Here is a 12,662-nt window from a genome sequence, read left to right on the forward strand (position 1 = left end):
GTTCCTTACCCTCCTAACTGGAGTAGTACTACTGAGAGTTAAATCCGGGGGGACTCTGATTACAGACGTCCCACCCGCCAGGTCCGGCAAACCCACAACCTGGCCACCCAACCCGGGATCTGCGCCCTGTGGCTGAGCCGGTTACAGAGGAGAGACCTTCCTCCCTCTGCACCCCCTCCCAGAGTTCCGCACACTCCCACCGGGAGAAGGACCCCTGGGAGTCAAACTGGTAGGGACCTTAATTACAGGTACCCCATCCTCCAGGTCAGGCAACCCCTGAACCTGGAACCCCAGTGCAGGATCTAAACCCTGTGACTGGTCAGACCCCCGAACCACTGGAGCCCTGATTACTGATGCTCCAGGTTCTCCTGACACAAGGGGATCCCCTTCACTGGCACATCAGGACAGCCTAGGCTCCCAACCTGGCTCCCAACCTGGGGTTCACTTACCAAACTCTCCAGGCCCTGTGACTGCGGTTGGGGCACCCCCTCCTGTAGATGGGATGTGAGGCCCTGCAAACCCCTCACTATCCTGGGACCTAGCTGGGCGTTTCCTCACCTCTCCCGCCTCGCTGGGTCGGAAGATTCCTGCACCACTCCCTTTAAAATCACTCCCCAATGTCCTCTCAGACTCTCTGGCACGTACCCAAAGGTCTGCCTCCCGTGCAAGTTCCCTGGGGTCTAAGAACCCATACTGCAACAGATGGTGACGCAGACTTGGGAAACAACTCCTCAGCATGTGCTCTCTGATGACTGCATGGCACAGCCCTTCCCAATCCTCCACTGCTCTACTCATCGCCCAATCCTCCTATGCAGTCCAACACTCCTCCCCAAACTCTCCCCAGGACTGGTGGGACAGTTTTCCCCTGCCCCTAAACAGTAACCCGTCCCCCTCCTCCTGGGAATCAGGCAAGGTCTCCTGGGGTTCGGGAGTGGGACTACCTGCACCGGAACCACTCTCGCTGCCACCACTGGATCCCACCCTCAACGGTGAATCCAGTCCAAAAAAAAACTACTCTCAGGGGACAACCTACCCACCTGAGCTACTCTCTCTCTGGCAAAGGTCCTCTCTGCCTCAGCCATCCTCTCTTGCGCTAGGAAGGACCGTTTCCGCCTCTAGCATCTGCTCTTCCACCCTCAGCTGCGCTAACTCCTTGGCATGCATGAGCTTTGCCAGTGCCAGCCATTGCTCCCTTTCTTCTCTCCTGTCTACCCACTCTTCTGGGGACTAGGAAAAGGATGGGGCAGTGCCCCCGGGACTGGACCCAGTGCGAGACTCCCTATCTACGGTGTCCTCATCATCTACTGGCATCTCTGCCCTGTCAAACTCTTCCTCCTCTTCATCTCCATCCTCGACATCCCACGAACCAGCCACATCTCCGGACATCTGAGAGACCTGCATTGGCTCCCTGTCAACAAAAAAATCACCTTCCGCCTTCTCACCCACGCACACAAAGCCCTACACGACCAAGGCCCGAGCTACCTCAACAACCGAATCAACTTCTACGCTCCCAAACGCTACCTCCGATCAGCCACCCACGCCCTCGCCGTCGTCCCCCGCATCCGAAGAGCGACAACAGGAGGAAGGTCCTTCTCCTACCTGGCCGCCAAGACCTGGAACTCCCTCCCGACCGACCTGCGCCTGACCCAAGACCACCTCTCCTTCAGGAAGAAGCTAAAGACCTGGGTGTTCGAGCAGTAACGGCACCCCCCTCCCCCCAGCGCCTTGAGACCCTACGGGTAAGTAGTGCGCTCTATAAATGTCTTTGATTGATTGATTGATCGGGGTAATTACCCTTCAGGGTTATGGATTGGGAGCCCTCCCTCTGGCCTCTACCAAATCCACCCTTCAAATACTCTAGGGGTAATCAGACAGGTCCCCATGATTTCTAAGGGCTCCCCCTCTTGAGGGCCTCATAGAGAAACAACTTTTTTCTAATGTTTCCTACTGGGGGTATCCCTCTCTCCTTGCAGAAATCTATCACTTCCGGCTCGGTGTACTCCATGAGTTCGTCCTCATCATAAACCATCCCCATCATGGCGAGGTACACCCGGGACACACCAACAGTGGAACAAAGGGGACACGATTCAAAACACTTTTTAGGAGGAAGCAATAATGCTAAAGAAAACACAATATTCAGCCTAACAATAATCCCCAAAAACTGTGATTACTTCTCAGTGCTGTATTTACAATGTAACCTGTGGCCGCTGTGGTATTGCGCAAACACAAGTCCTATCCCACCGCTCGCCAACAATGTTAGAAATGGGTTTGCCAATTCTACGGGGGGTAGCATGGAGCAGAGCGGGCAGGCCAAAGTCCTGAGGACATGTGTGCAGTATTCACGCAGTACCCACAGACGACACCCCAGGCACACCACAAAAGAGACACAACACTGCTTCTGGTTGGAAAAAAGAATAAAATGTGTATTATTTCTAACCTGCAAAAGTAAAATACAATAAGAGTAGTATTCACAATGGGGCGCTAACTGGCGCCAGAGCCAAGTATATCAGGGGGATTATGTACAAGGAAAAAATGGGAATAGTCAGAAAAGGTAAGTAGTCCCTTAGTGTCCAGCTGAAAATAAAAAGAATGTTAACAATTGACATGAACTTCAGCAATGTCAAGATGAGGGAGATAAAACATTAGGCATAAACACATCAGGGTCAAAGCTGCAGGGAAAATATAGGCCTTAATCCTCGGCAGTAGGCATTAGGGTAAAAGGAAACATTGGGCCTAAACACACAGCAGGATATTCAGCATAAAATAAACATTAGGCATGAAGGCACCTCATGCATGGCATCTACATCCCCTGCAACAGAAGGAACATTGAGCGTACAACATTACATCAGGCCTAGGCCTGAATCCTGAGGCAGGGCCCGCTGCACATACAGTGGCATCAACAGCTTCAGCCACAGGCAGAACGCCTAAAATATACCAGGCCTGAATCACATGTAACATGGGGCATCCATAACTCTTTGGAGAACACTGGAACAGGTAAGTGCAATAAAACACTAGGTGCAAACCATTGACATCAGACCACCTGTCATCATAAAGGCGCTATGGACAGAACCATTTTGTTAGGCAGGAGGAAACCAACTAGTGTAGCAGAAACAGGTACATTCCACTAAGCATAAAAACCTTGTTTAGCAGGGCATGTCAACATAGGGGCATAACAGGTGAGCCCGGTTAACTTCCTGGCACCGTATTTTACATGGGTCAACTGAGACTGGGCACAGTTCTGAAGTGCCAGGTTCCTTAAACGCCAGCCCCGCTGTCAAAGGGGCAACAGGGCAGGTGGGCTGTACTACTCCCCTAACCAGGGGTGATCTCTATGGTGGTGCAGTCATCAACAGTGTAATTCGGTCTCCCGCCCAGTCCAGGGGGCTCCGGTGTACAATTAGGGCCAACGGGGCCCAACCATAGTCCTCCCGGGGAGGGGCGGCCGAATCTGGCACGGTAGCGCTTAGGAGCACAAATGCAGCCTCTTCTAGCTGCGCAGCGCTAGCCAGCACAGCTCCTTGGGGGGCACAATCCTCCTCATACAGCGCTTCTGCAGCACAGCGCTTCCAAGAGACACACAGCAGTTTACGATTGTGGTGCTTAGAAGGGCAGCCAACTTCTCAAGCCTACACGCAACCGCAGAGGGTAGTAGAAAACATAGACCGGTTTGTTACAAGGTTAAGGGAGTTGTCGATAAAGTGCAATTTTGGGACAATAAGGGATGAGATGATAAGGGACCAACTCATTGTCCAGTGTAGGAACAAGAAGATGCAAGAAAAATTGTGGGCGGCAAAAAATCCATCCTTGCAAAATGCAATAGAAGGTTGTAGAGGAATCTAGTGCTTGGTTGTAGCTAAGGTTGTAGAGGAATCTAGTGCTTGCATGAAAGAAATGGAGAAAAAAGAAAGTGTAAAAGAAAATGTGAGTGCCTTAGGTGTGTCTCAGGATGGAAAAGAGGAGGACGTAGCTGTTGTTTCTAGGAGAAGTAGTGAAAGAAACGAAAGAGGAATGAAAAAGTATAATGGGAACGCACAAAACGGGTGCGGAGCAATACAGGGGACAGGAGAAGGTTTGTACAAGGTGTGGGAGCACATACCACACAGCTGATTATAGAAGATGCTTTGCATTGGACAAAGAATGCAAGAAGTGTGGGAAAAGAGGCCATTTTTATAAGATGTGCAAAACGAATAGTAAAGCAAAGGTTGCTGTTGTACAAAATGAAGGGGGTGTGTGTGGTGAACGGATGCAAAGTACAGAGGGCAAACAAAATATTGTGTGTAAGTGATGAGGAGATGAACGCAGAAAAGGGTAGAAAGGAGAGACCCAAGGCGGTGTTTGTCATAAAGGGAAAGGAAACCGAATTGATGGTCGATTCGGGTTCATTCTGGATGATAATTCCAGCTCGCCTATTTAGGAGAAACTGGCCAGATGTAGTTCTTAAGCCTAAGGATATCAACCCAGTGGGGTACCAGGGTGAGAGGATAGACATTATTGGGTACATGTTGACAGACATTGTATTTCAGGGAAGAAGTGTGGAAGGAAAAGTGTATGTGGCACACTCTGGACCGCCAATACTTGGGTGGGGTCATCAGTAGGATCTCAATATTATTATAAACCCAAGGGCAAAAAATCAAGTGATGGTCGTGGATGAGGTGACAACAGATTCGATAGTGGATGGGATGTCAAGTTTGTTCAAGGAGGAGATTGGAGCATTGAAGGGGTACGTACATAAAATGATGCTTAAGGAGAATGCAATTCCCATGCAGCATAAGGTGAGGAAGGTGCCCGTTATTGCAAGGGATGAAGTGAGGAAGATGTTGACTGAGATGTTGGAGCAGGGTATTATTGAACAAATAGAGACATCTAGTTGGATTTCGCCCGTTGTCATTTCGACCAAGTCTGATGGGAAGTATAGATTCTGTGTGGATCTGCGCACCCTGAACCAGAATATTGTTGTGGATAATTTTCCCTTACCAAATATAAATGAACTGATCTTGTTGTTGAAAGAAGGGAAGTATTTTACAAAACTAGACTTACGAAGCGCGTACCATCAGATAAGACTGCATTACGAATCAAAATCCTTGACAGTGTTTATCACTCCGGAGGGTATTTATCAATTCACGCGCATGCCTTTCGGGTTGGTGTCTGCTACTGGCGTGTTTCAGCGCATGATGGGATCAGTATTGGGTGGCATAAAGAACGTAGTGTACTTCCAGGATGATCTTTTGTTGTTTGGCGAAAATATGGAACAGCATAATGTGATTTTTAACGAAGTTTAGAACAAAATGGAGAAAGCAGGTCTGACATTAAAGAAAGAGAAGTGCAGGTTCGCTGTAGAGGAGGTAGAATATTTGGGATATACCTTGTCAGCTCAGGGAGTGAGACCAAAAAGAGATCAGTTGGAATCAATAAGGAAGGCTCCTGCACCTGAGGATAAGAATCAGTTGAGGAGTTTCTTGGGTTTAATAGAGTATTACGCGAAATTTGTGGGAAATTTTGCAGATAAGACGGAGAAGATCAGGGCATTGTTGAGAAAAGGTTGTAAATTTGTGTGGGACAAGGAATTGGAGGGAGTGTTTGACAATATAAAGAAGGAGATTTGTGAGGCTAAATTTCTCACACCTTTTGATACCAATTTGCAATCTGTGTTAACTGTTGACGCAAGTGGCATTGGGGTAGGTACAGTTTTGGCACAGGAACATCCTGCTGGTCTAAAGACGGTTGCATTTGCTTCAAGATCGCTTACCAGTTCGGAGAGAAATTACTCGATAATAGAGAGGGAGGCGCTAGCGGCCGCATGGGGTTGTGAGTACTTTAGGATGTACTTGTGGGGATTTAAATTCAGATTACTCAAGGATCATAAACCTTTGCTGAGAATCTTGTCACCTGGTGGTGCTGGTAAGGGGTCCGCAAGGTTGGAGAGATTGGCGGCATGCATGCAGGATTTCTTGTATCAGGTGGTTTATATACCTGTGTGGAAGAATTGCCAGGCAGATGGATTATCGAGGCTTCCTTTACCGTGGCAGGATGTAGACAGGTCAGGTGTAGAATTAGCACAATGTGAAGGTGTAGTTGCAGCAATTGATGATGTGGTTAGTTTGCGTTATGGTGCGATAGGAAAGACGCAATGGAATGAAAGAATGGAAAAAGATGAGGTTTTGCGTAGTGTGAAGGAGTTGATTGTAAAAGGAGCCAGGCGGGAAAGCACTCTTGCTATTGGTCTAAGACCGTATTTGAAAGTTTTAGATCAGTTGTCAATTTTTGATAAAGAGGAAAACTTGGTGATGAAGGACGATAAGTATATTCCACCGTATGATTTAAGATTTCCCTTATTCAAGTTGGCACATGAGGGACACCTTGGGCAATCTCTTACTAAGAAAAGGGTGAGAGAGCATTTTAGGTGGCCGGGAATGGATCAGCAGATATCTGAGTGGGTTGAAAGGTGTGTAGATTGTTTGGAGAGTGAGAAGCGATTGAAGGTGGGCAGTCAGGGTAATCATGGTGAAATAGAGGATCCAGGATTACCTTGGCACACGGTCTGCATGGACTTCTTTGGACCCTTTTGTGTACTGGGGATGGATATGAAATTTGCACTCATGATGGTCGATGTTTACTCGAAATGGTTGGTTGTGAAGTTTTGTTGTGAAATCACAACCAAGTCCACTATTAACATGATGTCAGAAATTTTCAGAGAAGAAGGGTTTCCGGTGAAAATAATCACCGACAATGGAACACAGTTAACTTCTGGAGAAATTGTGATTTTCTTAAAAGGCATGTGGGGGATCATACATTCAAGAACATCTCGCCATAACCCACAAGGGAATGATGTTGTGGAGAGGGCGAACAGGATGGTGAAGAGTGTGATGCAGATGGCTGTTTCTACTGGTGGTGATGTTAGAAGTATGGTGAACGATTTGGTGTGGGCATATCGTACCACAGAGAACAGTGTTTCTGGAGAAATTCCTTTCAAAATGATGAGAGGAAGGCCTGCTGAGACCAAGCTCCTACCTGCATGGATGAAGGAAGGTGTGAATATGGAAGAAATGGAAAATTATGGAAAGGGAAGTGAGTATGGTGATGGGGTTATTGCTAATAGGATTAATGTTAATGACCTAGTGAAGGTGAAACCTGGTCGTATTAGCAGTGGTTTGACAAAATTCAGGGGCCCATTCGAGGTTAAATCTGTACATAATCGTTTTGTAACATTGTACAATGGGGAACACTGGAATATGAGAAGGGTTGAGTTGTACAAAAAAAGTACAAGAGATGAGTATGATGAAACTTGCGTTCATGATGGTACTCATGTTGGTTATAAGGATGATGTGGTTAGCTCTTGTGTTCCTATTCAGAGATGCAGACGACCACCTAGTTACTTAAAAGATTATGTATGTGAAGATGCTTAGTTTATGGTGCGTTTTCTTTTCTTCTGTTTGCTTGTTTTATTTACTTTTCATATCATTTTGTTAGTTTCTTTTAATGTATGAAGGGAAGAGGATATGTTCTATTTTCATTTAGTATTACTTCCACCTTTCACCTTTAAGTTATTGGTTCTATTTAGATTCTTAAGTTGCTGATGTTCTGTACATTGCTTCTTGTGGGCAGTTGCCTGCTAGTCTTGGTGGGAGCACCAACTATTCTCTGTAACTCGCAATAAATACTTTTATTTATATATATATATGTTTGGTACCAGTCTACTTCATTTACTACAGTTTACTAGATGCTCAGAGTTTTCGGCTGACTCGGTACATATGTTGCTACATGCCCAAAATTGGAAGCTCTACTGGATAAAGTGCAGCAGTTTCTGAGTGGCGTTTTAATTTTGGACATCCAACTCAACCCAACCATTATCCTGCTGGGACTATCCGAAACGATTAAGGAAAAATATGGGGGCGCTTTAATATTTGTTGCAATGACTATTCTCAGAATTTGGATTGCCTCGCATTGGAAAGATGCGAATCCTCCTTCATTTGCCCAATGGCAGGCTCGGTTGCTGGTTACATGTAAATTGGAGAGTGCTATTTACGGTAAAAAAGGCAGATGTGCAAAAAAAGGGGACTGGAGATATGGGAATCTTTAACCAAGTGGCTCAGTAAAATGAACGCACAGGACATCGGAAAGGTTCACATTACCTCTTGTCGTCTTCTCTCTCTTTTTCTCTCTCCTTTGCTTCTCCTTCCTTTTTCACCTCTTCTCTTCTTTCTGTTTCTTCTTTCTTCTTCTTTGTCTTTCTTTCTCCATGTCATTGCACATTTGGATTTGTTATGTTATGTACTGTGTAATCAGATATGTTTGTTTTTACTTTCTTCCGGACGCAGGAGCTAATACCTATGTATGGTTAAATTGCTGTTTCTTTTATATTCTGCCAGGACCTTCACTGCCTGTAATATTTACTGGTTGTATTGAGGGGTTGGGGGGGAGGGGGCTGTAATGAATTATTTTTGACTTTTGTATTCCAATGCATTGCAAATTTAAAAAAAAAAATCACTACTGTAACCAAAATGCTTTTACTCAACTATTTACAGGAGATGTCCCAGGACTGAATCTAGGATCCAGTCCTGTGGTTAGAAAAGTAATCCATAAATTAATTAATTGCATTTAACTAGAAATTCCCATTGAGCTCAATGTTGCATTGTGTTTTAAATTGTGTTCCCTCTTGCAACAACTGTAACTACTGTACTTAAAAAGCCTATTGCCTATTTGAAAAGTATTTAACTAAAGTAATTCATTCTGAGAAAGTATACCGTGATACCTATATTGGTTCTAAAATAAAACAACTATATATTATGATACAAACCATTGGCCTAGAGTTCAGTTCTTGAGTGTGGGAGACCATTTGCTGACTTAGGGCCCGTTTCACAGAACTAACTTAAGACAAAATCCTAAACTTACTACTTTTGGTATTCACAGAAGTTAGGATGTTGTCTTAAGTTTGTCTTAAGACAGACTTAAGACAGACTTAAGACAGGATTTTGTCTTAAGTCTATCTTAAGACAAACTTAAGACAAAATCCTAACTTCTGTGAATACCAAAAGTAGTAAGTTTAGGATTTACAGGTACATGCATCAAAGGATTTAAGAATCGCAAACGGTGCGAATCGCAAAATTCGGCCGTTTGCGATTCCTAAATCACTATTTGGGATGCATCAACAAAAAATTACAAGAAATCGCAATTTTTTGCGATTTCGGAAACTTCGATTGCAATTAAGGAATCGCAATTTGCGATTCCTTAAATGCAATGCATGACACTTAAAAAAAATGCGATTTCGCAATTAGGAGGAAAAAATTACCATGAGGTTGGACCTCATGGTAATTTACGAAAAATCTGAAAAATGCAATTTTGTGCATTTTTCAAACTGTCATGTTGTGCACACACATGACCTTAGGGCATGCGTGTGCATAACCTATGTGCATAGATTGATTTCAGGGGTGCAACAGGGTATCCTTTGGACACCCCTGCACCCTTGAAATCGCAATCTCAATTTGCCATTATTTAATTTCGAATCGCAAATTGAGATTGTCTTCCCATTCATTCCAATGGGCCTTTTGGCCCATAGGAATCAATGGGAAGGGATTCCTTAATTGCGATTCGCATATTGTGAGTCGCAATTAAGGAAAAATAAGGAATCGCTAAGAAAATTGCGAATTTTTAATGCATTGCCGTTTGCGATTCCTTAATTGTGATTCCGTAATTTTCGCAATTAAGGAATCGCAAATGACAACAATGATGCATGTACCTGTTTGTCTTAAGTTTGTTCTGTGAATCGGGCCCTGAGTGTGTACAACAAATGCTTTACTCTGTCCTCTGATACTGCCTTATTTCTCGACCAAGCAACCCCTTTGGAGATTAAGGTTATATCTAACTTTAGCCTCTGCCATACCTCTGGGGATATGCACACTGTACCTTACTTTAGCCCAGTATATACCGAGCCATTTTCTTACATCCTCCGATCCACTGACTCATTCTTAAATTCACCCTGTGATAAAGCCACAATAAAACACACACAAAATGGAGAAGTGTGGCTCACTGGTTCGAGGAAGCAGACTTGGAAGCAGAGGTCAGCCCGGGACCAGGGTTCAATTCCCGGCTCAACGGGGTCTTGAGTCCTAAAATGTCCATGGACTCGACAATTCTCGCTCCGGTGCCTACTCGATTCACGGGTTCACACTCTGCGACTCTGGGCAATAGCTTGCTTAATCTCCACAACGGCCCCTCGCGGTGGGATGCCTGGCTTTCACCTTGTGGATACCCTGCTGGGGTTATCTCACAGGGGAATACCAGGACGGGTTCCCCAAGCAAGCGCTTAGATACTGGGCCGGTGATTTGCGCTATATAAATACATGTACATTTACATTTACATTTTACATTCACATTTACAAAATCAACAAAACTTTCAAGATAAATTAAAAGAACACAAAAAAAGAAAATAAGAAAAAAATACAACATGTTGCTGTCCAAACAGAATGGAAATATGCTTGTAATATTGAAACTAAACATAGCATTGGCTGTGGTATTGTACATAGTATATGGTTGTCTATGTTGCAGTTGCACTGTCAACCCAGACATAAAAATCCACAGTGATTAGTGTAGCCCTAAAAATCCATGGTGATTAGTGTAGCCCTGGGCATCACATACAGCTCTCAAACAGAAAACTGCACTCTGAAGTCTAAAGCAGTGATGGCGGGGGTGGATGCAGAGACTGCAAAACATCCCTCATGACTGCCTTCTTCCCATCTGCACTGCTGAACGAGAAAAACAAACATTGTAAATGACCTAGTTATTTAAGAAACTTTAACAGCATTAGTGTCATGTGCTTACCCTTGAAAGCTCAAGCTCAGGCACCGATACAGCTGTTGATATAGGCAACTGGGCAAATAAAGAAAATAATCACAGCTGTTTGGAAGGGAAGCACTTTTTTCTATGGAGGTTCACAACTTATGCCCAATCAAAACATACTCATTGGACAGAGTCAAATTCTGTGTGTATAGTAGTCCTGAAAGCTCTTTTTAGGTTGATCACATTACAGCTGACAAAAGCAGGGCCTGACAAAATCATAACAGTGAAAACCCATAGATTTGTCAGAGTGGGTGGTCTACTGTGATATGGCCTTTCCTGTGAGTATTATGTTGGTTTGTTCCAATGAATCCCCCTTGATGTATTGTTGGTGTGTTCTAAAAGAAATGGTTAGAATGTTATGACTTGAAGAACTAACAGTTACAGTGGACACTGTCAAGCTGGGCTTATGTGGATGGAGTTTCACCTTTCTACAATAAAGAATTTGTGAACTCATCTTGGTCTCCTGACGTTTACCGGTGTATCATACTAAATTCTCATTGATGATGATCTCAACAACCTGCTTGTGTTTATATGACTTTACGGAGAAACTTCAACGCATCATCATCATCAATATCCGGAGTTCTGAAGTCATACTACGTCTCTTTGATCCACTGATGGTCCGTAAGGTACTGTGGGGAATATTAAAAAGGCACAGGGAAAGTTAACGCTAAGGGCGCTTAGGGTTCATTTGTTTAACGCCCGCTTTCGCTGGATAATATTGCCTGGTTATTGCGTTAAATAACAGCGCTAACCGCCTAGGCGATAAAAAATCCAGCGATAGCGGCATTTTGGGAGGTTATCTCTGGTAATGCAGCGATAAAACTACAAGGATAGGGATATCCTATAGGGATATTCTTGTTGATAGCCCATGGTGGACTTAGCCATGTAATCCACCTCCCATTGGGTTACATGGCTAAGTCTGAAAATTAGCAGATGTAAAAAAGCAGCATTAACCGTGGTTAGCGCTGCTTTTTTTGTCTCTAACAGGGTTAGCGTGAAGCTTGATAATATGAGAAATGTCGCTTAGCTTAGATGTAAGGGAAGCGTAGTGAAAAAGGGTGCTAACATGCAATTTTAACTATCTTCTGTAACGACGCTCAAGAAGTAAACAGAGTCATCGCACATGCCTCCTCCTTCACCAAAGCCACTGCCCTAGAAATAAATAAAGACAAATCTATCTGCATGGTCATAGGCCAATGGTACAACCTGGCAAAAACCCCGGTCACAGTCACAAGGGACCCCATTAATATTCTAGGGGTCCATTTCAGTACAGATAAAGCTGGGGAACAAAATTGGTCACCAGTAAAAGAAAAAATATTAAAGAAATGTTACTTTTGGAAGTTAAGAAACCTTTCCATGGAAGGTAAAGTTTTGATTATTAAAGCTATTGTATTGCCTATTCTGCTGTACCTTGCAGTGGTTTTTCCACCAAAAAATGTAATGCTAAATAGCCTGAAAAAATGATTTTCAACTTTGTTTGGAACTCCAAAATGGAGAAACTCAAGAGAGAGCACATGTATAAACCTAAGGAGAAAGGGGGAAAGGATGTCCCAAACTTAAAAATGTTTTTGTCCTCAAAGTACCTGCACTTATGTATGAATGCCCTAGAAAGAAAAAACAGATTTGTTGCGGACTATATTACATACTCAACCGCCCTAATGTTGCAAAAATATGATCTGGTGCACTACAGAAACAAGACCCCCCATTGTTTTTCGACACCAGAGATCTTTGAACCTTTTAAGACAATCATTGAACATTGCAGAACGAAAGACATTGACCTCAAAGCCTGTGTTGACACAAATTCTAGGAAACACAAACTCAAAGACGCT

The sequence above is a fragment of the Lissotriton vulgaris genome, chromosome 1_2 (genome assembly GCF_964263255.1).
Source record: "Lissotriton vulgaris chromosome 1_2, aLisVul1.2, whole genome shotgun sequence".
NCBI classification, from domain to species: domain Eukaryota; kingdom Metazoa; phylum Chordata; class Amphibia; order Caudata; family Salamandridae; genus Lissotriton; species Lissotriton vulgaris.